At 37.0% G+C, this 20,217-nt stretch overlaps 1 protein-coding gene across 11 annotated transcripts in view; it reads left to right on the top strand.

Annotated features, from left to right (window-relative positions):
- Window positions 1-9,504: 9,504 nt before the first annotated feature.
- Window positions 9,505-20,217, top strand: part of akap13 (A-kinase anchoring protein 13) — a 168,874-nt gene continuing 158,161 nt past the window's right edge. For all 11 annotated transcript variants that reach the window (XM_049484314.1, XM_049484320.1, XM_049484317.1 and 8 more), the window contains exon 1: window positions 9,505-9,686. The gene's annotated coding sequence lies outside the window, so the exon portion shown is untranslated. The remainder of the gene's footprint in view (window positions 9,687-20,217) is intronic.

Here is a 20,217-nt window from a genome sequence, read left to right as displayed (position 1 = left end):
CCGGTAATTTTTCTATTTCCATAAGGAAACAAGTAATGTCATTTACAGACATAGACTTACAAGTTACATATTTATTATATTTATATTTATTATTATATTATATTTACTTCAGTCGCTTAGAAACCTTCATTAAATTATTAATCTGGCTCTTTACTTTGGAAAATCTATTCAATATCCAAACTCATTGGCAAGCCCCACGCACATTATGAGTGTCAACTTATCTCATCATATTCTATTATTATGTAACATCAATTAGCTGATACACATACAGGCAGTACAATACACTGTATTTATTATAAACACACAAACTGACCAACAGCACCACAGCTAGCCTAACTCACTCCAGTCTAAATGCTGGACAGCCTGGATCATTAGCTTAAAAAAGCGCTGTTTAATTTTGCGTGCGTGTATGCATTTTTCTTGACGCGGCTCCGAGACAAAGTGGATCAGATCTTTCGCGCTGCGTGGGGAGATTGATTTCGTTACTAAAATTCTTTAATTGTAGTATACTTTAAGATTTTAATATTTTTAACATATTAGAGAGACACTTCTGTAAAAACAATTAAAACATCCCTAAAAAGGGGCTATAGCGACGTTCCTGTGTATAGACACCTATTCACGGTTTGCGGATGTCTTATCAAGTCTTGTCATTTATTTGCCCTAAAAAAAGGCCTTTAAATCTTACTGTAAATCCTTTGAATTTAACATTGTTGTTGTGTACTTTTTGCAATTTTCATATTTTCATAATTTTGTCTCTGGTGGTCTTAAAAATCATTTATTTGCACAAACAGGGGCAAAGCAGCCTGGCATTGATTATATATATATATATATATATATATATATATATATATATATATATATATATATATATATATATATATATATATATAATTTTTTTTTTTATTCTTATTAATTCTATTTTCTTACTCAATGTTGTCAGTCCCTTTTAAATTGTAAATGCTCGGCTACACTGGAAATGATGTACTCCCGAGAGGAAAAAAAGGTTTATTGATTGAATGATTGAATGATCGGTAAGTTGAGCTATCCAGTGATTGAGAGTGTTCTTCGTGGAGTATAAATTTAGCCGTCATCCTTCTCTCTACCACCACCTCAGTGTCCTTGAATATTCAGCTGTCGGGGTGTTTTTTTTGAGTGTTTTTTGGTTTATCACTGTATATCTTATAAACATTTACGTTTCCTTACATTTTATAATTACTAACACTCCTGTTATTTAGATCCTTCAAATAATATAAATACTGATACAGTACCTGGCCAAATATTTAAGAGCTAATAAACCAAGAAACTTTTGTAATATAGCAGAATGACCCTATTCGCTACCATTTACCAAACGTAGCCTAAAAAGAAACACACTATTAATTAATAAAATTCATGCACAAGGGGCATCCCTACTACTATTAATTTTATTTAAAATACATTGAACAGCATAAATATTAGACTAATAAAAGGCATGAGCACCAGCGGGAATGTCTAAAGAAGGTATATTGTAAATTTGTATTTAAAAACTGAAGAGCTCTGGTTCAGGAGCTCGGATCTGCAGTGAATTGCTTTAGACTGAGTCTCTCTGTAAGAGCATTGGCTGAACAGAGTTTAAATGTATTGGCTTTCAAAACTGGAAGGTGGAGCTCATTATCTTATTATTAAACGCCGCTTTTTACGCCGCTTATTACGGCGTCAAGAGAGACACTAAAACGCCGCTTTTTACGCCGTCTCATTGCACTGAGACGGCGCTCTGTACGACGCGCCAAAAGGGTCGAAAAACGCCTTAGGTAACGGCGTCTCCTGTGCTTTTAGCGGCGTTTTTAACGGCGTCGTGAAATCATACGGCGTATATTACGGCGTCTTGAAATCATACGGCGTATATTACGGCGTAAAACCCACACAGAACGCCGTATTTTACGCCGTTCTTTTCGATAAAAGGCGTCTGGTCCAGGCGTTTTTTGGGCCTTTTGGCGTTTCATAGTATGGCAAGCCAAATGGGTCAGAATTCGCCTGGGTCTGACGGCGCTTAAAGCGTGCGAAATACTTAAAAAACGCCGTCCAAAACGCCGTGCAGGGCTTACTTTTACGCCTTGGAACAAACGCGAGGCGCCGCTAGGCGTTTAAGAGCGTGTGGCGGCGCCAGGCGCTTACATAACGCCACCACGCGTTTTCATAACGCCTCCAGGCGTTCCATATGCAAAAACCGACAGAATATACATATCCCCTCCTTCTCCAAGCAGTTCAGCCCTCTGACTCTGTCAGGGAACTATATCTCCTGTTAAAATAAAAGCCCCCAAGTGCTTCAAATGTCTGCTGTGTTATTAGATGTGCTAGATTCATGTATTTCTGGCTAAACTGGGCTTTGCAAAATGTAGTCCCTGATTAAAACATAACAAAATGTAATCAAATGTACTTATTTTTTATCAACTCTTTCATTGCTGGCCTATTTAGTAATCATGTTTAATTTGTCTGATGCCGCAAGACCTGAGCCAGCCAACACACACACACACACACACACACACACACACACACACACACACACACACACACACACACACACACACTCTCTCTCTCGAAGGCATTGGGGATTTTAATAAAACGCGCAATACAGAGACCACCACAGCATACAGAATGAATGCATAAATGGAGAAATTAGGAAATCAACCGGACACACAAAATCCAGCAACACATTTAGCAGATCTGTGTAGAGATTCTATACGTTTTAGGGTCACTCTTAAAAAAATAAAAACTGTTCACTATGAGATCGTAATATTCCGAATCATTCAGTATTCAAGGTATTCCTTAATTAAATTGTTTTTGATCATGGTACATCCTTATATTATTTTTTGCTTTCTTACTTTTTAAATAAAAGCCCTTTTTGTATCGCTGCCGCTCAAACGGGCAGCGTGGGTCTAAAATGAGCCACATTCATTTTCTATGCTACTTCAAGTATGGCTGTGTGGTTCTATGATATATTTTAGCAACGCATTAATTCCGTCGTTCAGAATTTAATTGACGAATTTATGAATGAGTGTTTCTTTTGCACAAATCTTCATTTTCATTCTCCTTACACAGGTTTACACACGGGTCAGACACAACGCACATGAATTTACCATTTCACAGCTCAGCACAGCTCCCTCAGTACTGTTTTACGATAACATCACCTTAGAAAATATTTGATGCCACTAGTGAAAGATAACTGTATATAATATTTGATTAGGATTAGGTTACCATTAGAGTGAGAATATTACCTGTCAGAAAGTTACAAGTACTTATTATTAGATGTTGACATATTCTATTTTAGTTAGCTTAATATACTGTAGTACTTTGTTAGGCCATTTAGCTACAGGGTGTGTTTATAATAATGTTCTTGGTGACAGTAACTGAAATATTTTATTAATTTAAAGAATAAACATTTTTAATAAAATAAATAGTACAGTCTAATATAGGATAATGATAATAATAATAATAATAATAATAATAATAATAATAATATTGACATTATTTTGACATATTCTATTTTAGTTAGCATTCTGAATATTTTGTAGATTTTTTTAAAACTGCACACACACACACACACTTTTATTATTACTATTATTATTAATATAATTTGATATTATTATTATTATTATTATTATTATTATTATTATTATTATATTGATATAATTATTATTATATTGAATTAATAAATTATTTAAACAAGCCCGGAGTGGCTAATCGGGAGGATTCCCGATGGGCCGGGGCGAGTTTGGGCCGGTTGGACGGAAAAAAATTATTTACCCTCACTTCTCTAATCTTATTCTTGCATTCATTGCCATTCAACTACGTATGCACTCTCTATTCGTCTGACAACACAGCCCCTAGGTCGGGTTTAACCATCTGAGGGAATTCTCCTCTCCCAAATGTTTGAGTCGGTTGCGTCCACGAGTGGTCTTTTCTGAAGCGATCAAATTAAATGCAGCAACAGAATAGCACAAAGCGTCAGACGACTGTGATGGAGGGTAAAAAGAGGCCAGGTGGAGCCGAAAAGGCCAGATTAAAAAAAGAAAGAAGATGGAAGAAGAAGCAGCCAAATGTGCAAAATTAACAAACTTGTTTTCCAGAAGACAGACTTCAGCTGCAGCCGGTAAACAGAGATATGGAAATAATCTTGAATCGTCAGCTATTGGGCAACGTTTGCAATGTCGATTTAGCGTAGTTTATTTTGTAGAGCCCAATACACATCATTAACCTCTTAACACGCCCTGGCCCGCCGACGGGCCAGAAATATGTCATAGTTAATATCTTTTTGTGTTTATGAATAATTTTTTTTTTTTAATTTTAAAGCCTAGAATCTCTGCTTTTCAGTATCTAGCCTATTTAGCTGTATGTCCTTTCAGGAAATAAACATTTAGGGCGAAATATGCCTTGTTTATTAGAATTAAGATTTTGAATCTGGTAAAGCTTTATATTCTGTCTTTAAGCTACTGCTTTGAGGATTCACTATTTCATTTTGATCTTTTAGAATTCGTTAGATTATATTTCTTTTAGCATTTTGAGCTTAGTTTAGTTGGTTATTTTCCTATTTTACATCTATTTTTCTGTTTTTATTAAATGTTGTTATTAGCTTATTAGCTTCTAGCTTGTTAGCATACAGAACGTTTCCCTGGTCTTTTAAATGAATATTTATTTATTAATTATAATATAATATAATAGCTGTATCTAATTTTAAGCCAGACAGACACTGTGTGATTTTTTTAATCAGGTGCTGAGATCTCATTCGCATGTTTGAATGGTTTGTCCTGTACGAAAACGCACCTGATATATGCTGACACTGTAGTCTGACTGGCAGACTGAGAGACTGAATGTCATGCAGCCCCAAAGCAATAGAATTAGCGCCAGATCCCCGCGAGCCGCGCACATATTAATCCACCTGCAGAGCTTCAAACGCGCAGATGAGCGCATCACTTTCCTCAGCTGGTCGGGCTCCAGGAAATAGTCTGTGATGTCATCTGTTTTTTAATACTATTTTAATTTTATATAAAGCTATTGCATGATAATCACCATATAGCTAAGTAACCAAGTCTTATTGTTAACGAAACTTCTCATTAACTGAAACGAATAAAAACGGTGATTAAAAGAAAAAAAACTAAAACGAACTGAAATTACAGATTAAATACCCTCAGTTTCGTGTTTGTTAATTTATTTATAATTGATTTATATAAATGTGGTATATCATGATATATATCGTTATTGTGATATATATATATATATATATATATATATATATATATATATATATATATATATATATATATATATATATAAAATATTTTCCCATATCGCCCAGCACTAATTTTAAGTCAAATTAATTACCTTATAAATCTTTATTTGATTTAAATTGGAATTAAATGTGTTTAGGTGAAGGGTGTTCTGTTAACTTACCAACATATACTTGTACTTATATGTAATAAAAAGGCATTGTAAGATCTAGCTGCTGTTTTATTTATTCAAATTCCTGCTCCATGGAAAAAATGGGCTGGATTTGGGCACGAAACTCCCGGGCTGAAAAAAGGGCCCACTCCGGCCCTGAATTAAATGTTTTACCGTTTTTTTTTTTTTGCGTAACCACCGCGGTAAATAAAGTGCGGGAAAAATTTAGTTTGCGCACTTAAACAAAGCGAAAATATTCTACTCTGCACGCATTATAAATATGTTTTGCATTTTTATTTAGGATTCAGGAAAAATATGATCGCTGTAGGACGCCTGCTCGTAAAAATGGGCACAATTGCTAAAGCGTGTTATTATTATTATTATTATTATTATTATTATTATTATTATTATTATTATTACTACTACTATTATTTACAAAATCCAAAAGATTTACAGATGTTTTGTTTGAATGTTCTACATAAAACGTTTATTATTGTTATTATTATTATTATTATTATTATTATTATTATTATTATTATTATTATCATTATCCTATATTAGACTGTACTATTTATTTTATTAAAAATGTTTATTCTTTAAATTAATAAAATATTTCAGTTACTGTCACCAAGAACATTATTATAAACACACCCTGTAGCTAAATGGCCTAACAAAGTACTACAGTATATTAAGCTAACTAAAATAGAATATGTCAACATCTAATAATAAGTACTTGTAACTTTCTGACAGGTAATATTCTCACTCTAATGGTAACCTAATCCTAATCAAATATTATATACAGTTATCTTTCACTAGTGGCATCAAATATTTTCTAAGGTGATGTTATCGTAAAACAGTAGGGAGCTGTGCTGAGCTGTGAAATGGTAAATTCATGTGCGTTGTGTCTGACCCGTGTGTAAACCTGTGTAAGGAGAATGAAAATGAAGATTTGTGCAAAAGAAACACTCATTCATAAATTCGTCAATTAAATTCTGAACGACGGAATTAATGCATTGCTAAAATATATCATAGAACCACACAGCCATACTTGAAGTAGCATAGAAAATGAATGTGGCTCATTTTAGACCCACGCTGCCCGTTTGAGCGGCAGCGATACAAAAAGGGCTTTTATTTAAAAAGTAAGAAAGCAAAAAATAATATAAGGATGTACCATGATCAAAAACAATTTAATTAAGGAATACCTTGAATACTGAATGATTCGGAATATTACGATCTCATAGTGAACAGTTTTTATTTTTTTAAGAGTGACCCTAAAACGTATAGAATCTCTACACAGATCTGCTAAATGTGTTGCTGGATTTTGTGTGTCCGGTTGATTTCCTAATTTCTCCATTTATGCATTCATTCTGTATGCTGTGGTGGTCTCTGTATTGCGCGTTTTATTAAAATCCCCAATGCCTTCGAGAGAGAGAGAGTGTGTGTGTGTGTGTGTGTGTGTGTGTGTGTGTGTGTGTGTGTGTGTGTGTGTGTGTGTGTGTGTGTGTGTGTGTGTGTTGGCTGGCTCAGGTCTTGCGGCATCAGACAAATTAAACATGATTACTAAATAGGCCAGCAATGAAAGAGTTGATAAAAAATAAGTACATTTGATTACATTTTGTTATGTTTTAATCAGGGACTACATTTTGCAAAGCCCAGTTTAGCCAGAAATACATGAATCTAGCACATCTAATAACACAGCAGACATTTGAAGCACTTGGGGGCTTTTATTTTAACAGGAGATATAGTTCCCTGACAGAGTCAGAGGGCTGAACTGCTTGGAGAAGGAGGGGATATGTATATTCTGTCGGTTTTTGCATATGGAACGCCTGGAGGCGTTATGAAAACGCGTGGTGGCGTTATGTAAGCGCCTGGCGCCGCCACACGCTCTTAAACGCCTGGCGGCGCCTCGCGTTTGTTCCAAGGCGTAAAAGTAAGCCCTGCACGGCGTTTTGGACGGCGTTTTTTAAGTATTACGCACGCTTTAAGCGCCGTCAGACCCAGGCGAATTCTGACCCATTTGGCTTGCCATATCATAGAGGGGGGGCAGCGCGGTGGTGCGTTCTAAATCACTCCCTCCCTATCACAGAAACAGTGCAGTGTTTACCATTGGTTAACACACAATATAGTGCACTATTCCTGTGATAGGGCGTGATTAAGAACGCAGAGACCAGTGCTAATGTACAGCGTTTAACAGCACGCGGCGACAGAGAAACGAGAGGCTGAGGAGAATACAGGGAGAGGGAGCGTAGTCGAGGTTCCCTGTGCGATATTTGTCTCCAGAAGCTGATATGGTATAAAAAAGCTAATTTGAAAGCATATATTATCCGTAAATTGCACAATTTAATTTATTACATTAAAAATATTTCTGTTAGTAACAACATATTTCTGAACGAAACATACAGTACTGTGCAAAAGATTTAGGCACCTGTGGGGATTTCAGTAAAGAAAAAGCTTCTTATCTGTGAAGTAAGTGATTGTTAGCTCTAAAACACTAAAAATACAATAAATACAAACAGCAATTTTACAAAAAACAGAGCTTTTATAGCCCTGTTTTCCTGTTTTTTTAAACATCTCCTAATCTCTCCTCCTCATCTGAGTTTAATAGAGTTATTTATCATCATATCTACACCTGGTTTGGTAATTTGGTAAATCAGGTGAGCTGCTGACAGAACTGAACATAATATACACATGCTATTATATATAAAAGGTAAAGGATTATATATTTACAATAAAGTAGTTCCTAAATAATTTAGATTTATTAGTCCTGTTTGCTAATTTTTACCATTATCAACCTTAAAATTAATAACATAAAGATAAAGATTTGGTGGATTTGATGTTGCATGTATACAGTACCAATTAAAAGTAACACACCTTAAATTCAGTGATTTTTTTATTATTTTGAAATGTTTTGCATTTTAGATTAATAATAAACTAATACAGACTATACGGAAATATATAGTGGAATATTTAGTAAACAAACAAAAAGGTTAAACAAACCAGACTATGTTTTATATTTTGAATTCTTTAGAGTAGCACCTCTTGCTAAAATGACAGCTTTGCACATTTTGGGATTTGGGATTAGGGGTAGAGTCATCTAAATATGGATGAAACTGGTTCTCCTCGCAATAATTTTTATTTTAATATAGTGCTTTCTCTAATATAAACATCTTTTCTTATAGTCCTCTCTCTTTTAAACCTTACTGTTAATCATATTCAGGCAATTTCTTGCAAATCAAAGGAACTCTGATGCATTAACATAATTTGCCACAAACGCCAAGAGATCTGGTGCTAACTACTGTGAGTTGCAATTTGGCAAATCCAAGTCTCACAAGAGGAATTATCCCTCTGGAGGACAAAACAAGAAAGTAAATATTTGACCATCAGTGGTTTATTTTGGGTTTGGGGTTTATATTTACATCTTCGCACATACTTAAAAAAATGTGCATTTAAATTAGTCAATTGCTGAAACTAAAGAAATTAAACTGGTTAAGTTGTTCACAGTGAATGATGTTACTTTCAAATAGTTAAATGAATATGCCACTTATATACCAGTCCGTATTTAAATGTGAAAATAATTAGAACATTTTTGTGAGTTTGCTACCCCTTAAGGTTAAAATAGCCAAAATGACGCTTGTATGATGTAAGCTAATTACAAATAATGTTAATAATAGTGGATATGTTACACACATTGTAGCCTATGGAATGATGATGCGTATGGTGCTGAGGTGGTGGGTTTAGAGCCCAGAGGTGTCAAGTAATGAAGCACAAATACATTCTTACCTTATTTTTATGTAGTGCACTATAGGCCCTATATGTGGTATGGCCTAAACTTTTGTCCCTAATGGAATTTTTTTGCAGTGAATGAGAATACTGTGAGCACCTGTGTTAGTGTTAATAAGGGCCCGGCTGGCCCTGACCGCGGCGAGGCGCAGTTCATCTCCAGCAGCCGCTGAGACCCGCCGTCTGCAGGGGCCGCGTGTTTTCAGCCGCGGGCTGCAGTTCCTCAGATCGGCCGCTAGAGGCAGCGCTCCAGATGGCCGCTCCGCCACAGCAGCACAAGTTTAGCTCAGCGTGGAGCGAGTGGGCGCTTTCTGCCCCAAAAAACAGGATTTTTAACCGCGATTAGACCAAACCCAGTCCAGTCCGAGGAGAAGAGCGGCTCTGGAGCGGATAGGCGCTGTTTAACCCGTGCTGGAGAGTGGTGTGTTGGTGGGTGAGAGGGTATGAGTGTTTCTGAAAGGCAGCAGGAGGATCTGAGCACGGCGGACCCCGAGGTGAGAGAGAGCCTGTGTACTATCTACTGTTATTACTGCAATACTGCATACAATACACAATTTTCTCACGTTTCTCCTGTTTCTGTGGTTTTTCGGGGCATTTTCCGAGATTTATAGTTTTATAAAAGAGCCTAGTTTTCAACTTTGGCTTGTGCATAAAGTTTGGCTTCAGTTTAGTTTGTGTTTTTAGTTGCTTTAAAGATACTATGTTCCATATTTTCACTTTTTGTTATTATTTTTCCTCATTTGTCAAAAGTAGGAGCTCATGTTAAGCGTTGTGCTGCCTGTGAGAGTGAAGGAAACCATGCGTTTGTTTTGGTTCTACAAGGATTCAACATAGGGGAGGGCAATGTGGTTAAAATATTATCACAATATTTAAAGACATTTTCATGTAGGGCTGCGCAATAGTGTAAAAAAACTAACTTGAACTTCTTCAAATATATGAGTGATTCTCATATTGATTTAAATTATTAGTTCTTTATTTGAAAAATGAAGGTCAGTCAATAGTAAAAAAGATTTTAAAGATCTTTAAAATTATCCTTAAGTACAGTTGAAAAGACCATCAAAAATGCTATGATGGAACTGGCTCTCATAAGTAACACACCAGGAAAAGAAGATGAAGAGTTATCACTGCTGCACAGTTCCTTAGAGTTACCAGCCTCAGAAACCACAAGTTAACAGCACTGTTTGGTAAATACAGATATGCAGCACCTGGGTGGTCGATAACTAATGTAAGAAATAAAGACAGTGCAATTTGGCAAAGCCATATCTTACAAAATCAGGTATCCCTCTGGAGGACACATTAAGAAGTGCATGAATTTTGTCTGCAGTTTAGTTTGTGTTTCTAGTTGCTTTAAAGATATTAATTTCCATGATTTCACTTTTTAACTCAGTTATTATTTTCCTCATTTGTCAAAAGTAGGAGCTCATGTTGGAAGTAGGACTGCTTGGAAGAGTGAATGAAACCATGCCTTTGTTTTGGTTTAACATAGGGGTGGACAATGTGGTAAAATATTATATTCCAATATTTAAAGATATTTCCGTGTAGGGACGGGTGATATTGTAAAATAAATAAATAAATAAATAAATAAATTCTATACTTCAAATATATATTAAACACAGTGCATTGTGCAAACATAACCTCCTTGTATTTCTTTTAAGGCAAAATGTCAAAATACAAAATCACATACACATATATACATACAAATTGAAAACCTCTGAATGTAATCAAGAAGAGGATGGATGATCACAAGCCATCAAACCAAGGTGTGGCATAAAGTTACCCAAAAGCAGTGTGTAAGACTTCTGGAGTAGCACATGTTAAGATGAATGAAAACTGTGATTAAAAACAGTTGCATTATTTGAGGTTTGAAAGCTCTGCATCTTTTGTTGTTACAGCCATTTCTCATTTTCTGCAAATAAATGCTGTAAATGGCAATAGTTTTATTTGGAATTTGGGAGAAATGTTGTCTGTAGATTATAGAATAAAACAACTATGTTCATTTTACTCAAACATAAACCTATAAATAGCAAAATCAGAGAAACTGATTCAAATACTGAAGTGGTCTTTTAATTTTTTCCAGAGCTGTCTCTCTCTCTCGCTCTCTGACATACATTATAATATATAATGTACGGTATGTCAGCCCACTATTCCCATTACTGTGCATCCAAACTAACAACCTCATGTAGAACCATTTATAGGAAACGAGCGAAAAGAATAACCTACTTCTCCAGCAGTTTATTCAGTTAGGATATGAAAATTGCAGTCCCACATTGTCCTGCACTCCCTGTAGCCATGCAAATATTCAGACTGCCCCCTTAACTGCTGCTACCACTGTATCCACTGAACGTCCTTGTTTAACTTTGAGAAGTAGTTCAGAATGTGGGCTAAATTCTTAACAGGAGTATTATTCTACAAAACTCACCAAGTGAAATGTTTTGTCTCTGTTAAAAGCAGAGGAAATTAAGTCAGTTAGCACTGGGGCTTTTGCTGGGTTTCATTAAGTTTATTGAATATATTATGGAATAATAAATTATGGAAGCTAAACGATTAAAAATGGTTCCTCAGGTTCTTTTCCTGAAGGTTCTGATAACATCTTGTTACAAACATCATTGTGGTAGATCTCCCCTTGTCTACAACATTCTCACACTGTTACAGTATGTTATGCTAGAATGAAGGCTAGCATGGTATTTCTTTGAAATGTGACTGAGCTCCACCATCTTTTCAGGCTGTAAGTCCACTAAAGCAAGTCCACTAAAGCGCAACACGATTGGAGGAGAACACTAGCTGCTAATTTTGCTACATGGGTTGACTGACACCTGCCATGCTAGTGTCTAATATTGAGGGAGGGGGAGGGAGTGATTAGTTTGTAGATGGTCTTGAGTTTGACATTTTGCTATTTCATTTGATTTTCAATGTTTATGTATATGGTTTATATTTCTGAATATACTTAAATGTATTTTGCAAAACAATTAAGGTGCATTAAAGTGAGACTTCGTTGGTCTATTTAGCAGTGTTGTTGCGCATTGTGAGCAAGCTAAGAAAGTCCTAGGAGCCAACACATTTATGTTTTACCTGCCAGTCAATAAGATATACTGTACATTATATCAATGTAACTACTGTCATTCTACCAACCCAGAGAGAAAAGGGACAATTATGCACTTTTGAACTCCCGATTACTGACAGATGACTGTGGCATCACAGAGGATTAAAGACCTTCTGAGACCTCCTGAAGACACTCAACATTTAGCTTTCTTTGTTACAGTTAGCAGAAACGTATGGAAATGAAGAGGAGCTTATATGAGAAGGATGCTGATATGAACTACAGGGCTATCCTGTGTTGCAGTGTGGGAAATATTTCATGTTTTTCATGTCCCTCGTGCATCCCTCAGTTTGTTGTTGTTAAGACTACAGGTCTTTAAACACCCCCGGCTTTCTTCAGGCTTTGGGTTCTTCTTGGATTCTTCTCGGATTCTTCTCTCTGTCTGAATGTAGATGAGCTGGAGGTGTGCAGACAAGCTCTAACATGTCTCATACTTATTAACAATGCACCCTATATGGACACGTTTTGGAAAAGCTTCTCACTGATTGCTTCTATTGAAATTCTGGGTATTATAGAAGAGTTTGTTCTGGAGCAATGTTCGTAACGGTCCGTGTTATTCTTTTTAATAGATATTGGAGGATTGCATTTAGTGACCAATCGATTAAAGAGGTCAGGATCACCACACATTATCCCCAACTCATCCCAAAAGAACTGCACTGAGCATGGAGTAACATTTATTCAGTAGATCACAGTCCTACTTCACAATTCTGGGGTTTTAAACCCATTGGCGCAGGAGGTGGAGAGGACAGAAGGGCTTTGGGTGGGCTGGCCAGTATCTCATAAAAAATACCCAATATCAGAAACAGATAGATTTGATGCAACCAAAAATTAGACTACAGAAACTGTTTAAAACAGTCATTGTACTGACAATTCCTATGGATTTCTCTATATTCGTATTAAACAGAAGTACAGATTTGCAATTAACTGTAATTCCACAAATGTTGTTCTAAGTCACTACATAGAATCATAGAATGATTTACTACCTTACTGTAGCTACGGTGGAATCAGCACATTGCTAATATTTAAGGGCATAGAGAGGGGCTTTGATTTATTCTAGCAAATGTGTCTCCACCCCATGTGTTTATTAGAAGGGATGTGAACTATATGTGAAATGTGGACATTATATTGTATGTTTAATGTTTAGGGATTTTGAGTCCATCCAGTCGAAAATAAGATATTATTGTTCCTTTAAACCAGAATAATATTAAAAAGGTTTAAAAGAGCATGCACAAAAAGAGACATTTTACATATACTTCCATTAATAAACTTAATCAAGTTGATCAATCTATAGCAAAGCTTTTTTTGAAATCATATTTTGTTATCATACCAGGTCCTATTGTGCAACCCTGATTGGTAGGTGTACCAGTACTCGGTTGCATGTTGTCAGTACTGCAGTCCCTGTTTGGGAATCTGTTGTGCTACAGAGGGGAAACTAGGTCAATTAGATTTTTCTGTGAATCACTGTAAAGAAATTACAAACTGTACAAAATGTTCTTGAACTGATTCCAGTTTGGTTAAAACATATCAAAACCCTACTCTGAGATTTGTGTGTGTGTGTGTGTGTGTGTGTGTGTTGTGTTTAAACAGCTTTAAAGAAATGTGGTAGCAGAACAAAAAAATCAGACAAAGCTTAAAACATAGATCATATAACCCCCAGTAAGCAACACTGGAAAAGTTGCAAGAACTCAAAGTTCTATAGCGCAATGGTAACATTTTAAGGGGGATTGACAGAGATAGTGGTGGTGTCCCTATGACCCCAACATGATTCTAACCCTGCTGTTTTAAATACTTTTATATTGTGTCAAAATGAGATGGAAAATGGACTAGTTTTGACTCAATACCAACATTATTAAGATACAATGCCTAGATATCGCAATACCAATACTGAAACGGCACCATGGCAAAAACATAAACATAAAGCATCCGAAATGAATTAATTAATAGACGATCAGACATGGAACTAAACATTTTGGAATTTCTTTATTAGTTAACTTTGTGAGCTGTCTTAAGAGAATAGCTCCTCCTAACCAGAAAATCTCTGAAAAATGTAAAAAAACATCAGTGATGTCATCAGCCCCACCCCCATACACTCTTTCAATTGGAATCAAAGTTCAGGAAAATAAAATTGAGTAAATTAGTTTATGAATTGAGTGGACATTTGAATCAATGATTCTAAGCATTGTTTACAATCCAGTACATTGGTGTCGCACTCTCTAGCTCTCCTAGTCATATATATATAGTTTATGCTAATATGTTGAGGCATTCTTGTGCCATTAAATTGAACTGGGTTTAAGTACCGGTACTAAATAAATGGAATATTGTATTGTTTTTAATGCAGAAGAATTGAGAGATTTTTCTAGTACTGGTATACCATGCAACATGAGAATGAACCAATAGAAATGATGCGAAATTTGTTGAAATATGGTCATTTTATTGCTACTGAATGCAATTTTTTGTCCTCCTCCTGTAAAGCTGGAGTTTCAGAAGGACAGTAGTTAGATTATGTGAGAGTTGTGCAGATTTCTTGGGAAATTAAATGTCAGCTAGTGGTAAGCTGAGCTGAGAAATCGTGTCGGCTCTACCGTCTCTGTATTATGTGTCCAGGAAGCAGATAACAGCTGTGCACCAACAGTCAGTCGGTGTGATCTGTAAGCGCACGTGTTTAAAAAGTCAGCCCTGAGTCAGACCTGTCAGTCGCTGATGTTATCTGAGCGTGCGCTGACGGCATTCCCGATATCAGCTGGAACAGGACCACCTCGACCCGCCCACACGCCTCCCTGCGCCCGTTCAGCTGCTCCATTGAGATCCTGAAAAACAGGCTTTTGTGTGTTGCTGTACATTCCAGTGGACCAGCTGAAGCACTTGCATATGCTGAAAGTGAGAGCTGCCGTCTGAGGCGAGGCCTGGCCCTACTTTCAGAATCAGACTCAAAGCAGATGTTTGGGTTTTTTTGTGGAACACTACTGGAGGAAGACAGCAGAATATGTAATGTAAAATGCTCAGGAGGATTCTGGGTTGGGCTGTGAGATGCAAGCAGCAATTGGATTAAAAATACTTCTACTTATTATTAGTATCAGTATTTATCAGTTAAAGGTGGGTAATATGATATTTTATAACATTTTTGTACATTAAATTTTTGTATACAGTAAACTTTTTTTGTTTCAGTGCAAAGAACTTCATTAGAGCTATCTAATTGGATGGAGTGAATAAAAATCCTTGTAAAATGTATAGATGGACTGATCAGTGACTGGGGGTGATTTTATATTGTGCTGTGAATTTACTGTCTCTCAACTTTCTTTTCTTTTTGGAATCTTATTAAAACCCTATTAAAACAAGTGGTCCAGTGGACTAAAGCGCTGACACGAAAATCTGAGGAATGCCAATTCCAAACCGGGATCATGCTGCTTGCCATCAGCAGCTGGAGTCTGAGAGACCACTATTGGCCCTGGGTTGATGGTGAACAGGCGTCTGTTATCTGATGTATTGGAGCTGTAGTGATGTCCTTTCCTTCGAGCACACTGTGAGGCTCCATCAGCTGCAGTTGGAAAAGGTCGGACTCTGACTTCATGTATCGTAGGACCCTAGTGTTGGGGACATTACTGATAATGGGAAGAGTAATTAGTGGATGGTGCAACTGGCTTTCCAAATTAGGGAGGAGGAAAAAAAATAAAACTGTAAAAGTTAAAGCTCCAGCTGAGAGAACTGTATATTTGTCTTCATAGTTATGTGTGCTCTGACTGTTGGCTGTTTTGTGTGGATAGTGGTGTTTGTTAGCACATTTAGAATAACAGTCGCTGTCTTGATTAGACTTTAGGCCTAGAGTTTAAATAGCAGTGTTTAGATCACATGTTTTAGACTCTGTACAAACTACAATGGTTGAATGATTCCACAATCACGCTGGTTTTAGACAAAAAAAAAATGATGATCTCTTAACCTTATATTATTTTGTCGAAGTCATGCTGTGCTTCTGGATGCTGCTTGTTTTCCTCATGCGTTTCTAATATCACCATGGTTCTCTTGCTATGTGAGATCAGTCTCAATTCCATACATTCCAGCTTTTCCGTTTGCTGACTGTTGGCAGGCTGGGGAAGTGGTTTTCCACTCTGTGCCCAGTTGCCTCTCTCTGCTGCAGCTAGGCCAGGACACTTTTCTGAAACTCCAGCAAAAGAAAAATCTCTCAGACTGACGCATTTTACCTCAAAACAGAAGCTTCAGAAACACCTTGCTGCTCTGGGCCAGGGCGCCGTTACTGCACTGTGCAACTTTGGTGGCGCTACACAGGATCCCTCACCAGAACCTGAATCATATTTGTGTGAATTCTTGTAATATTACTCTACTTCATTCACTTCGGATGCTCCTTCTGTATCTCTGGGAAGCTGGGCTGGGGAGGGAACTAGGGCTGGACCCGAATATTCGGGTATTCGGATATTCGTTCGTTGAGTAGGTATTCGGTTTTTAATTTTGGTATTCGGATATTCGTTTTTTTTCTCCTTTCCAGAGTTCCACCTCACTCTAACCACTTCTGTTCTCGCGGGTCCCGTCAGAATATCTTGCGCGCGGGACAGAACTGAACTGTTATTGGCTGGAGCGGGAGTTTAATCCAGACGATGCGGGAGCAAATTAATAAATAGTTAAGAAAACTGTAATAATTGTAAAAAAAAAAACCTAAAGAAAACTCTCAACGCGCAGGATGGACCGACACACACACGCACACACCGATGGTGTTTGGACTGGGGTAAGGAACGGGACCACACTATTCAGCGCTGCTGTTTTAATAAATATATAAGTAAATTTGAAGCATTAAATGTAGTTTATTTAATTTATATTAGGAACGTGGGGCGGGAGCGGCAGAAATGTGCATGTGGCGGGCGGGCGCGGGATTAAAAGAAGCAATTTTTTTGCGGCGCGGTAACGAGACAGAAACGCGGGAGCGTGGAAGAGTGGGTTTAAAAATCAGTCTCGCGCAGACCTCTATTATACATGATAAAAAAAATTCAGGCTCTTCGAAACTGATTTATATAATAAAACGTAAGGGGTAATGTGGCAACAGTAGGGGCTAAATCGGTTACAAAAGCCTGGCCTACAAAAATGATGTCTGAACGAATTTCCTCTTATCTAATATAATTTAAAATGGTTTAAAAATATAAAATAATTTCTAAGCAAACGAAATATTTAATATTGAGCTTATAGCCCAAGTGCAAAAATACAAAATCAGTAATACGGCTATGCCCTGCACAATGCTTAAACCGAAATAGACCAAGTACAATAACGTCATTAACAATGACTTTCCTCTACTCTAATATAATTTAACATGGTTTAAAAATATAAAATAATTTCTAAACAAACGAAATATTTAATATTGAGCTTATAGCCCAAGTGCAAAAATACAAAATCAGTAATATGCCCTGCACAATCCTTTAACCGAAATAGACCAAGTACAGTTTACAATGACTGTCCTCTAATATAATCAACAGTGTTTAAGAATATAAAATACTTCCTGAACAAACGTTTTTTTTGTTTGTTTTTTTAAGCAAATAACCTAAGTGTGAAAACACAAACAGCAATTTACTGGGCTGGCTTGCGCAGCGGAGAAACCGTGCAGCAGCAGCCTTCTAGCCTGCTTACGCAGCGGATAAGCCGCGTGTGGGGCAGCAGAAATTCCGGGATGAAAACACAAAGAAATCTGGGCTAAAAACACAGAAAAAATATGGGGTGAAAACACAAAAATCCGGGATAAAAACACCAAAAATCCGGGGTGAATATGTCTCGTCGGTCAGAGCAAATTGAACATTTTTCAGTGGATTAAAGGGGCCGTGATTTGCTTTTTTTTTTTTTACCTCTTTTTTAAAAAACGAATATTCGAATATTCGCTTCGAATCAGTGCCGAATATCCGGAGCTCAAAAAACGCTATTCGGGCCAGCCCTAGAGGGAACCTGGGAACTTGTACTCAAACTTTGTTAAAATGAATTGATTGTAGAAGTACACCTGAACATAAAACTTACAACTCTAAAAAAAAAATTAGGAGACAATTTCTATGAACTACTGACATTTCTCCCAAATTCCTTGGAGCATTTAGAGCATTTATTTGACAATACTACTGTTTTAAGAATTTATAAATCAATAATTGATGGAATAACCCTGAAAATAAATCTTTTACACTGCTTTTGGATAACTTTATGCCACCCTTGGTGCAAAAAATCAAGCCGTTCAGCTTTGCACAATGACTTTGACCATCCATCATCCTCTTGATTACATTCCAGAGGTTTTCAAGCAATCTTTGTTTTGCTCACTTGTTATGTTTTCTGTTAATTTTGTGTTTTATTTCAAATTTCGTTAAAGCTGTGAAACATCAGGTTGTAAAATGTGCAAAATAAATACATTTGTATATTTTGTAATGTCACTGTTGAGAAATCTCAATCTCAAATCTCAAAAATGTGTAAACTGTCAGCACTCTAACTCTGATTATGTAGAGATTGCTGTTTGTGTGAGGGTGTGTCCTGTGTTCTGTGCAGAACGGAGATAATTTGCATTGGTGGAGTTTGAGATTATCTGCTTCTGCAGTCTCCTGAAACGTGTTCTGCATGCTTGGCTGCGTAGCGTAGCACAGCACTGTGTCACGTTTTTAAGAGTTTAGGGTTTTTCCTGCTTTCGGTTCTCCTTCAGCGCTGTGGAAAACCACGAGTGGTTTAGTGTTCAATTTCATCTCTTCTTCCTCCTCTTCTCTGCTGCTGCTCCTCCTCCTCCTGCAGCTGCTGCTGCTGAAAAGTCAGTCTCTGAGGAGAGCTTCAGACCAGAATCTGAACAGCAGAATCACAGTGGGCTTTTTTCATGTAGCTTGAAGCTCACACTTTATATTTGCTGCATTGCTGTGGTTCTTACTGTGGTCATGGCTTGGGATGCTGTGATGGTTTAATGGTGTATTTTATGCTGCAGAAGAAACCCAGTGCTCATTTCAGTATCATTCAGTAACAGTAATTCCAGTAAATGTGGACAATTGGCAATTTCCTTTCAGACCAATAGCTGTGTTTTTTATGCTTTAAAACTCTCTCTGCAACAAATATATAAATATCTGTAAAACTCTATATAATGTTAGAATAAACCCAAATAAACCAAAAAGACATGTGCTTCATATTGAGATGTTGCTTAGAAGAACTCAAGTTTGGATGATCTTTGTTGTGAACTTCAGGCGCTAGGGTTTTCCTGCTTAATCCAGAGATATATGAATAGGTCTGATATTGGCTATTTTAAGGTCAATCCTTTGTTTTTACCTCTTTTTCTAGCGCAGCACTTTGTTTTTTTTTCAGGTTAATAAACAGTATGCCCAATACGCAGCAGTGTGGAGGGTTCTCAGATCAAAGTTTGGAGTCTGCAGTATTGTATTGTTTTGCAAAGGAACAGGTTTTACCAGTGGAAGAACCACACTATATACACACAGACACAGAATTAAAACAAAGAAAATAGACTCAAGTCCAGTTTAATGTCCATAAGGAATTTGCAGATCTGCTGACCTTACCCACATGCACATATCATGCTCTGACCACTAGCTTGCTCCATCATGCTGGCCTGTTCTGGACTGTGCTTATGAGTTCCTCTGAAGGATGTGAACGTTAGTAACCCCTGGCCCAGCTCAGCTGTGGTGAACATACGGCTCTTTGTGTCAGCGCACATCTGCATGTTTAACAGAGAGCAGTGTCTGGCCGGCTTCCTCTCCAATCTCTGCACTTTTCTCCTGGACTCCACAACTTGGAGCCACAGTACATGTCCAGTGTTTGTAGACACCATTTCTGATTAATGCATTCAGCATTTTTAAGTGGAACCCATTGCTGACAGAGATGCTGATAAACATTAACCTGTTCCCACCATACCTAATGCTGGGCATGGGTTAGAGTCGATTTAACCCCCTGCATTCAGCTGTGGAGCAGTAGAA

This window comes from Astyanax mexicanus, chromosome 10 (assembly GCF_023375975.1).
Source record: "Astyanax mexicanus isolate ESR-SI-001 chromosome 10, AstMex3_surface, whole genome shotgun sequence".
NCBI lineage: Eukaryota > Metazoa > Chordata > Actinopteri > Characiformes > Acestrorhamphidae > Astyanax > Astyanax mexicanus.
The sequence above is the reverse complement of the archived record's forward strand: the minus strand, read 5'-3'. Positions and strand labels throughout refer to the sequence as shown.